Genomic DNA, 9923 nt, shown 5'->3' with positions numbered 1-9923 from the left:
CCTTGGTTGTCTCTGTAGGAAACCCCATGTCTTCGTTCAATTTGCGGCTCAACAAAAGTAGCAATATTGGGTGGGAGGGTAAGAAGGTATTCGTTGTTATAGCTCCTTTCTGCCAGGATAGGGAACATCTGCTCACAGTAGCGATTGGAAAATCGCGCAGTGTCCTTTGCTTAAAAGGCTCTCTCCTTTTCATCAACCTTTATGATCCTCTTAACTCTTTTTGTTGAGGGCTTGACTGCAGTTGAAGAAGGCTCTGCCACTAGTGCTCCTTTAGTTCCTCTTCTTGCTGGTGGTTTAGGAGTAGCATTCTCTTTTCCTTTCTTGGTGGCCATCCTGAAAAAGGGAAGAGAAAGTAAATTAAATTCAAAGAGATAGAGCAATAAAGAGAACAAAAAAGGATGGTTATAAATGCACATTAAAAGGTAAATAATGTTAACACACGCTCATGAGTACATGTGAAAAATCATTAATGGAAAATAGTTAGTGCATATGATGACAAGTGAATGCAAGGTGTTTATTGGCATGCTGGCAAAGGGCATGAGTAGCATAGATCAAGCATCACTCGTAACAAACCATCACGTTTGTATTGACAATTAATTTCAATTAATACAATAGTAAAGGGAGTTTATGAAAAGCAAGCATTGAATAGTAGAATAACATAGAGAAGTGCATAATGCTATATGGGCTTTTTCACAAACACATAGCATGCATGGTAAATAAGGTATAGAAAGTATTAAAGTGAACATGCAAGCAACCCTTTAAAGAAAATAATATATAATTGCCAAACAATTTGCAACAATCCATAAGCATATAATGAGGAATAATGACTCAAATAAAATTCTAACACCATGTAAAAAGGAAAGAAGAAGAAAGAAAATATGGATAATGAAAAGAAAAAGGAAAGAAAAGAAAATAACATATAAAATAAGAAGAATGATAGAAAAGGAAGGAGGGATGAAGAAAATAAAACCTTGTTAATGGAGGTGAGAGAGAGAGAGAGAGAGTGAAAGGTGAGATAGAAGGAAGAAGGGAGAAGGAAGAAATAAGGAGGGAAAACAAAAATTAGGATTGGAGAGGAGAAAGATAAGATATTTTGGCAATTTAGGTTGAGTTGTGCGGCGCAAGCGACGCGGCCGCGTGGGGCACGCATTCGCGTGATTGCGCTTTAGTTCAGTTGACGTGGTCGTGTTGGGCACGCGGTCGCGTGACCCATGTTATGCTTCTGGTGCGAGTGCAGCCTCGCGCCTGCGCAACTCTCTGTTCAAATGTATATAATTGCCAAATTTGGGGTGACGCGATCACGTGGGGCATGCGATCGCGTGAGTGGGCTTCAGAAAGGAATGACGCGTGAGCCATGTGTCCGCGTGGATAGAATTGTGCGTTCAGCACCAATCCAGCACCACTCTCACGCAATAATTCGTTGTGCACCCTTTTTACGTCGAAAATCAGGGCACGCGGCCGCATGGGTCACGCGGTTGCGTGGGAGGCCATTATTCCCATGTGACGCGGACGCGTCGGCAACGCGGTCGCGTGGGTCGATTTGTGCCACTGGCACGCCTCCAGCCACGCTCCAGCGTGACTCTCTGTTCATTTTTTATTTTCTCCCCTCTCCTTGCGATGCGGACGCGTCGCTGATGCGGTCGCATCGCGTGGCAATTTTTTTTTTAATAAAAGTATGAAAATGCAGATGCATGAAATGTACTGATAAAAGGAAGAGTTATTGAATAGAAAAACTAAAAATAAAGAGAAGAACGATCATACCATGGTGGGTTGTCTCCCACCTAGCACTTTGCTTTAACGTCCGTAAGTTGGATGCTCCATGATGAGCGGATAATTTATACGCTTTTTGGCATTGTTTTTAGTATGTTTTTAGTATATTTTAGTTAGTTTTTATTATATTTTTATTAGGTTTTAATTAAAAATCACTTTTCTGGACTTTACTATGAGTTTGTGTGTTTTTCTGTGATTTCAGGTATTTTCTGGCTAAAATTGAGGGACTTGAGCAAAAATCTGATTCAGAGGCTGAAAAAGGACTGCAGATGCTGTTGGATTCTGACCTCCCTGCACTCGAAGTGGATTTTCTGGAGCTATAGAAGCCCAATTGGCGCGCTCTCAATTGCTTTGGAAAGTAGACATCCTGGGCTTTCCAGAAATATGTAATATTCCATACTTTGTCTGAGATTTGATGGCCCAAACAGGCGTTCCAAGTCAGCTCAAGAATTCTGGCGTTTAATGCCGGAACTGGCACAAAAGCTGGAGTTAAATGCCCAAACTGGCACAAAAGCTAGTGTTTAACTCCAAGAAAAGTCTCTACACATGGAAGCTTCAATGCTCAGCCCAAGCACACACCAAGTGGGCCCGGAAGTAGATTTTTACGTCATTTACTCATTTTTGTAAACCCTAAGCTACTAGTTCTCTATAAATAGGAACTTTTGCTATTGTATTTTCATCATCGAGTAGTCTTATGCTATCGTAGATCACGTTTTGGGGGCTGGCCTCATGGCCATGCCTAGACCTTGTTCTTATGTATTTTCAACGGTTGAGTTTCTACACACCATAGATTAAGGTGTGGAGCTCTGCTGTTCCTCATGAATTAATGCAATTACTACTGTTTTTCTATTCAATTCACGTTTGTTTCTTCTCCAAGATATTCATTCGCACTCAAGAACATGATGAATGTGATGATTATGTGACACTCATCACCATTCTCACCTATGAACGCGTGACTGACAACCACCTTCGTTTTACATGCAATCAAGCTTGAATGTTTATCTCTTAGCCTTCTGGTTCATGACGCATGGGTGCCTCACCTGACAACCGAGCTCTCCATTCCATGAAATCAGAGTCTTCGTGGCATAGGCGAGAATTAATTGGCAGCATTCTTGAGATCCGGAAAGTCTAAACCTTGTCTGTGGTATTCCGAGTAGGATCTGGGATGGGATGACTGTGATGAGCTTCAAACTCGCGAGTGTGGGGCATGTGACAGACACAAAAGGATCAATGGATCCTATTCCGACATGATCGAGAACCAACAGCTGATTAGCCGATGTTGTGACAGAGCATCAGGACCATTTTCACTGAGAGGACGGGAGGTAGCCATTGACAACGGTGAAACCCAACATAAGCTTGCCATGGAAGGGAGTATGAATGATTGGAAGAAGGCAATAGGAAAGCAAAGGTTCAGGAGGAACAAAGCATCTTCATACGCTTATCTGAAATTCTCACCAATGAATTGCATAAGTATCTCTATCTTTACTTTATGTTTTATTCATCTTTTAATTATCAACCCTCCATAACCACCTGAATCCACCTGACTGAGATTTACAAGATGACCATAACTTGCTTCAAGCCAACAATCTCCGTGGGATCGACCCTTACTCACGTAAGGTTGATTACTTGGACGACCCAGTGCACTTGCTGGTTAGTTGTGCGGAATTATGACAAAGTGTGATTCACGTTTAAGAGCACCAAGCCTTTGGCGCCATTGTTGATGATCACAATTTCGTGCACCAAGTTTTTGGCGCCGTTGCCGGAGATTGTTCGAGTTTGGACAATTGACGGTTCATCTTGTTGCTTAGATTAGGTAATTTTATTTTATGTTTAAGCTTTTTACTTTTTATTTTCGAAAAAAATTTTTCAAAAATACAAAAAAATTTTCTATTTTGTTCTTCAGAGTTTTTAAGGATGAATTCTAGAGTTTCATGATGATCTGTTGAAGTCTGACTGGCTGTGAAGCCATGTCTAATCTTATTAGACCGAGATTTCAACTTATCATCACAAGAGCTTGTTGATTTCTATCAATTTTGCTGTTGTTAGCAATGATCTGCTAAAGCTTGGCTGGCCATTGGCCATGTCTAGTGTTTTGGACCGGAGCTTTCATTGAAAGCTCAGCTGGCTAGTAAGCCATTTCTAATTCCTGGACCGGAGTCTTAGACTAACATTGCAATGATTCCTGTAATTCTTATTAAAAATTTTGAATCTCTTTATTTTCTTTTCCATATAATTTTCGAAAAAGTACAAAAAAAATTTTAGTAAAATCATAAAAATAAAAAAAAATATTTTGTGTTTCTTGTTTGAGTCTATAGTCTAATTTTAAGTTTGGTGTCAATTACATTCTTCTAATTTTTGAAAAATTACATGCATTATGTTCTTCATTAATCTTCAAGTTGTTCTTGATGATTTTCATGCTCTGATCTTTAAATTCTCTTGTCTTGTGTGTTTTGTTGTTTTTCATATGCATTTTCAATTTGTTAGTGTCTCTACTATGAAAATTTCTAAGTCTGGTGTCCTACATGCATTGTTTATTTGATCTTAGTTTTTCATGTTTAATTGCATTTTGATTGTTCCTCATCATTAAAAATCCAAAAAATTTTCAAATTTATGTCTTTTCAAGTCAATAATACAGAGAATTGAAGATTCAGAACATACAGCAGAGGAATCACACAGAAAAAGCTGGGCGTTCAAAACGCCCAGTGAAGAAGGAAAACTGGCGTTTAAACGCCAGCCAGGGTACCTGGCTGGGCGTTTAACGCCCAAAAGGGTAGTGTTTTGGGCGTTTAACGCCAGGATGACACAAGAGGGAAGATTCTATTTTTAATTCAAATTTTTCAAGTTTTCATGATTTTTCAAAATCAATTTCTTTCCACTTTTTTAATTATTATTATTTTCGAAAATCCTTGCTACTATTAATGATTTACTTCAAAATTTTCAAGTTGTTACTTGCCTATTAAGAAAGAATCAAATTTTAAATTTTAGAATCATATCTTTTAATTTCTTGTTAGTCAAGTAATCAACTTTAATTTTAAAACTTTCTTTTTTTAAAATTGATTTTCAATCATATCTTTTCAATCACATCTTTTTCAAAATTAATTTTCAATCATATATTTTTAATTTCTAATTTCAAAATCTTTTTTTTCAATTTCACTTAATTTCTTTCCCAATCTTAGTTTTCGAAAATCATTGACCATTTTTCAAAATTTCTTTTAATTAATTCACTTTAATTTTTGAAAATTTCTTCCTCTCTTCTCACATCCTTCTATTTAAGGGACTGACATTCCTCCTCAAGGTGCAATTCGAACTCTATCCCTCTTGATAAGTTCGAATTCTCCTCTCTCTACCACATCCTTCTATTCTTCTTTTCCTCTGACACTTCAAGGAATCTCTATACTGTGACATAGAGGATTCTATACTTTCCTGTTCTCTTCTCTTTCATATGAGCAGGAACAAGGATAAAAGCATTCTTGTTGAAGCTGATCCTGAACCTGAAAGGACCTTGAAAAGAAAGCTAAGAGAAACTAAAGCACAACTCTCTCTAGAGGGCCTAACAGAGCTTTTCAAAGAAGAAGAAGCAATGGCAGCCGAAAACAACAATGCCAACAATGCAAGGAAGGTGCTTGGTGACTTTACTGCACCTACTCCTGATTACTATGGGAGAAGCATCTCTATCCCTGCCATTGGAGCAAACAACTTTGAGCTTAAGCCTCAATTAGTTTCTCTAATGCAACAGAATTGCAAGTTTCATGGACTTCCATTGGAAGATCTTCATCAGTTCTTGGCTGAATTCTTGCAAATCTGTGACACTGTCAAGACCAATGGGGTTGATCCCGAGGTCTACAGACTTATGCTCTTTCCTTTTGCTGTAAGAGACAGAGCTAGAACATGGTTGGATTCACAACCTAAGGAAAGCCTGAACTCTTGGGAAAAGCTAGTCAATGCCTTCTTGGCAAAGTTCTTTCCACCTCAAAAATTGAGTAAGCTTAGAGTGGAAGTCCAAACCTTTAGACAGAAGGATGGTGAATCCCTCTATGAAGCTTGGGAGAGATACAAGCAACTGATCAGAAGGTGCCCTTCTGACATGCTTTCAGAATGGAGCATCATAGGAATATTCTATGATGGTCTGTCTGAACTGTCCAAGATGTCATTGGACAATTCTGCAGGAGGATCTCTTCATCTAAAGAAGACGCCTACAGAGGCTCAAGAACTCATTGAAATGGTTGCAAATAACCAATTCATGTACACCTCTGAAAAGAATCCTGTGAATAATGGGACAACTCAGAAGAAAGGAGTTCTTGAGATTGATACACTGAATGCCATATTGGCTCAGAACAAGATATTTACTCAACAAGTCAATATGATCTCTCAAAGTCTGTCTGGAATGCAAGCTGCACCTGGCAGTACTAAGGAAGCATCTTCTGAAGAAGAAGCTTATGATCCTGAGAATCCAACAATGGAAGAGGAGAATTACATGGGAGAACCCTATGGAAACACCTATAATCCTTCATGGAGAAATCATCCAAATCTCTTATGGAAGGACCAACAAAGACCTCAACAAGGTTTCAACAACAATAATGGTGGAAGAAACAGGTTTAGCAATAGCAAGCCTTTTCCATCATCTTCTCAGCAACAGACAGAGAATTCTAAGCAGAACCCCTCTGACTTAGCAACTATAGTCTCTGATCTAATTAAAACCACTCAATGTTTCATGACTGAAACAAGGTCCTCCATTAGAAATTTGGAGGCATAATTGGGTCAGTTGAGTAAGAAAATTACTGAACTCCCTCCTAGCACTCTCTCAAGTAATACAGAAGAGAATTCAAAAAGAGAGTGCAAGGCCATAACCACATCTCACATGGCCGAACTTGGAGAGGAGGAAGAGGCAGTGATCTCTACTGAGGAAGACCTCAATGGACGTCCACTGACCTCCATGGAGTTCCCTAATAAGGAACCATGGGAATCTGAGGCTCATGCTGAGACCATAGAGATTCTATTAAATCTACTTCTGCCATTCATGAGCTCTGATGAGTATTCTTCCTCTAAAGAGGATGAAGATGTCACTGAAGAGCAAGTTGCTAAGTACCTTGGAGCAATCATGAAGCTAAATTCTAAGTTATTTGGTAATGAGACTTGGGAGGATGAACCTCCATTGCTCATCAAAGAACTGGATGACTTGACTAGGCAGAGATTACCTCAAAAGAGACAGGACCCTGGAAAGTTCTCAATCCCTTGTACCATAGGCACCATGACCTTTGAGAAGGCTCTGTGTGACTTGGGGTCAAGCATAAACCTCATGCCTCTCTCTGTAATGGAGAAGCTGGGGATCATTGAGGTACAAGCTGCAAGAATCTCACTAGAGATGGCAGACAATTCAAAGAAACATGCTTATGGACTTGTAGAGAATGTCTTGGTAAAGGTTGAAGACCATTACATCCCTGCTGATTTCATAATCCTAGAGACTGGGAAGTGTATGGATGAATCCATCATCCTTGGTAGACCCTTCCTAGCCACAGCAAAAGCTGTGATTGATGTTGACAAAGGAGAATTGATCATTCAAGTGAATGAAGACTCCCTTGTGTTTAAGGCTCAATGATATCCCTCTGTAACCATGGAGAGGAAGCATGAAGAGCTTCTCTTAATACAGAGCCAAACAGAGCCCCCACAGTCAAACTCTAAGTTTGGTGTTGGGAGGTTCTAACATCACTCTGAACATCTGTGAGGCTCCATGAGAGCCCACTGTCAAGCTATTGACATTAAAGAAGTGCTTGTTGGGAGGCAACCCAATCTTTACTTATCTATGTTAAATTTCTATTTTCTTTTGTTATTTTATATTTTCTGTAGGTTGATGATCATGTGAAGTCACAAAAACAATTGAAAAAGCAAAAACAAAGTGAAAAACAGAATGAAAAACAGAACACCCTGGAGGAGAAACCTACTGGCGTTTAAACGCCAGTAAGGGTAGCAGAATGGGCGTTAAACGCCAGTGCCAGACTGGGCGTTTAACGCCAGGAATGGGCAAGAAGCTGGCGTTAAACGCCAGAAATGGGCAGCAGCCTGGCGTTTAACACCAGGATTAGCAGAAAGGGGCATTTTGCATGCCAATTGGTGCAGGGATGAACTATCCTTGACACCTCAGGATCTGTGGACCCCACAGGATCCCCTCTTACCCCACCTCTCTCTCTCTTCTTCACCCATTCACCAATCACCTCAATACCTCTTCCCCAAAACCCCTCACCTATCAAATCCCACCATTCTCTTCACCACTCACATCTATCCTTCATAAAACCCTACCTACCTCACCATTAAAATTCAAACCACTTTCCCTCCCAAACCCACCCATAATGGCTGAACCATACCTCCCCTCTCACTCCTATATAAACCCATCTTCACTCCTTCATTTTCCAAACCTAAACACCACTTCTCCCCTTTGGCCGAAACACAAAGCCCACTCCATCTCCTCTATTTCTTCTTTTTCTACTCTCTTCTTTCTTCTTTTGCTCGAGGACGAGCAAATCTTCTAAGTTTGGTGTGGTAAAAGCTAAAACTTTTTGATTTTCCATAACCATTCATGGCACCAAAGGCCAGAGAAATCTCTAGAAAGAGGAAAGGGAAGGCAAAAACTTCCACCTCCGAGTCATGGGAGATGGAGAGATTCCTCTCAAGGGTGCATCAAGACCACTTCTATGAAGTTGTGGCCAAGAAGAAAGTGATCCCCGAGGTCCCTTTCAAGATCAAAAAGAATGAGTATCCGGAGATCCGACATGAGATCCGAAGAAGAGGTTCGGAAGTTCTCACCAACCCCATTCAACAAATCGGAATCTTAATGGTTCAAGAGTTCTATGCCAATGCATGGATCACCAAGAACCATGATCAAAGTGTGAACCCGGACCCTAAGAATTGGCTTACAATGGTTCGGGGGAATTACTTAGATTTTAGTCCGGAAAATGTAAGGTTGGCATTCAACTTGCCTATGATGCAAGGAGATGCACACCCCTACACTAGAAGGGTCAACTTTGATCAAATATTGGACCAAGTCCTCATAGACATCTGTGAAGATGGCGCCCAATGGAAGAGAGATTCAAGAGGGAAGCCGGTTCAACTAAGAAGGCATGACCTCAAGCCCGTGGCTAGGGGATGGTTGGAGTTCATCCAACGCTCAATCATTCCCACTAGCAACCGGTCTGAAGCTACTATAGACCGGGCTATCATGATCCATAGCATCATGATTAGAGAGGAAGTAGAAGTTCATGAGGTTATATCCCAAGAACTCTACAAGGTGGCGGACAAACCCTCTACTTTGGCAAGGTTAGCCTTCCCTCATCTCATTTGTCATCTTTGTAATTCGGTTGGAATTGACATAGAGGGAGACATTCTCATTGATGAGGACAAGCCCATCACTAAGAAAAGGATGGAGCAAATAAGAGAACCTCACCAAGAGCATGAGGAAATTCCTCATCATGAAATCTTTGAGATACTTCAAGGGATGCATTTTCCTCCACAAAACTATTGGGAGCAAATCAACACCTCCCTAGGAGAATTAAGCTCCAACATGGGACAACTAAGGGTGGAACACCAAGAACATTCCATCCTCCTCCATGAAATTAGAGAAGACCAAAGAACCATGAGAGAGGAACAACAAAGGCAAGGAAGAGACATTGAGGAGCTAAAGCACTCCATAAGATCTTCAAGAGGAAGAACAAGCCGCCATCACTAAGGTGGACCCGTTCTTTAATTTCCTTGTTCTTTATCTTCCTGTTTTTCGAAAATTATGCTTTATGTTTATCTATGTTTGTGTCTTTATTACATGATCATTAGGTCTTAGTGTCTATGCCTTAAAGTTATGAATGTCCTATGAATCCATCACCTTTCTTAAATGAAAAAAAATGTTCTTAATTGAAAAAGAAAAAGAAGTACATGAATTTTGAATTTTAAAACAGTTTAATTATGTTGATGTGGTGGCAATACTATTGTCTTTCTGAATGAATGCTTGAACAGTGCATATTTTTGAATTTGATTGTTTATGAATGTTAAAATTGTTGGCTCTTGAAAGAATGAAAGAAAAAGGAGAAATGTTATTTGATAATCTGAAAAATCATAAAATTGGTTCTTGAAGCAAGAAAAAGCAATGAAAAGCTTGCAGAAAAAAAAAA

The 9923-nt window shown here is 39.8% G+C and overlaps 1 non-coding gene across 1 annotated transcript; it reads right to left on the bottom strand.

The window, feature by feature from the left end:
* Positions 1 to 5752: 5752 nt before the first annotated feature.
* On the bottom strand, positions 5753 to 5860 carry LOC112760398 (small nucleolar RNA R71). The gene has a single exon (XR_003180840.1). It is a non-coding gene; the product is annotated as a small nucleolar RNA R71 (small nucleolar RNA).
* Between the last annotated feature and the right edge of the window lie 4063 nt (positions 5861 to 9923).

The sequence above is a fragment of the Arachis hypogaea genome, chromosome 16 (genome assembly GCF_003086295.3).
Source record: "Arachis hypogaea cultivar Tifrunner chromosome 16, arahy.Tifrunner.gnm2.J5K5, whole genome shotgun sequence".
Lineage (NCBI taxonomy): Eukaryota > Viridiplantae > Streptophyta > Magnoliopsida > Fabales > Fabaceae > Arachis > Arachis hypogaea.
Note: the sequence above shows the minus strand (reverse complement) of the source record. Positions and strands in the feature narration are given on the sequence as shown.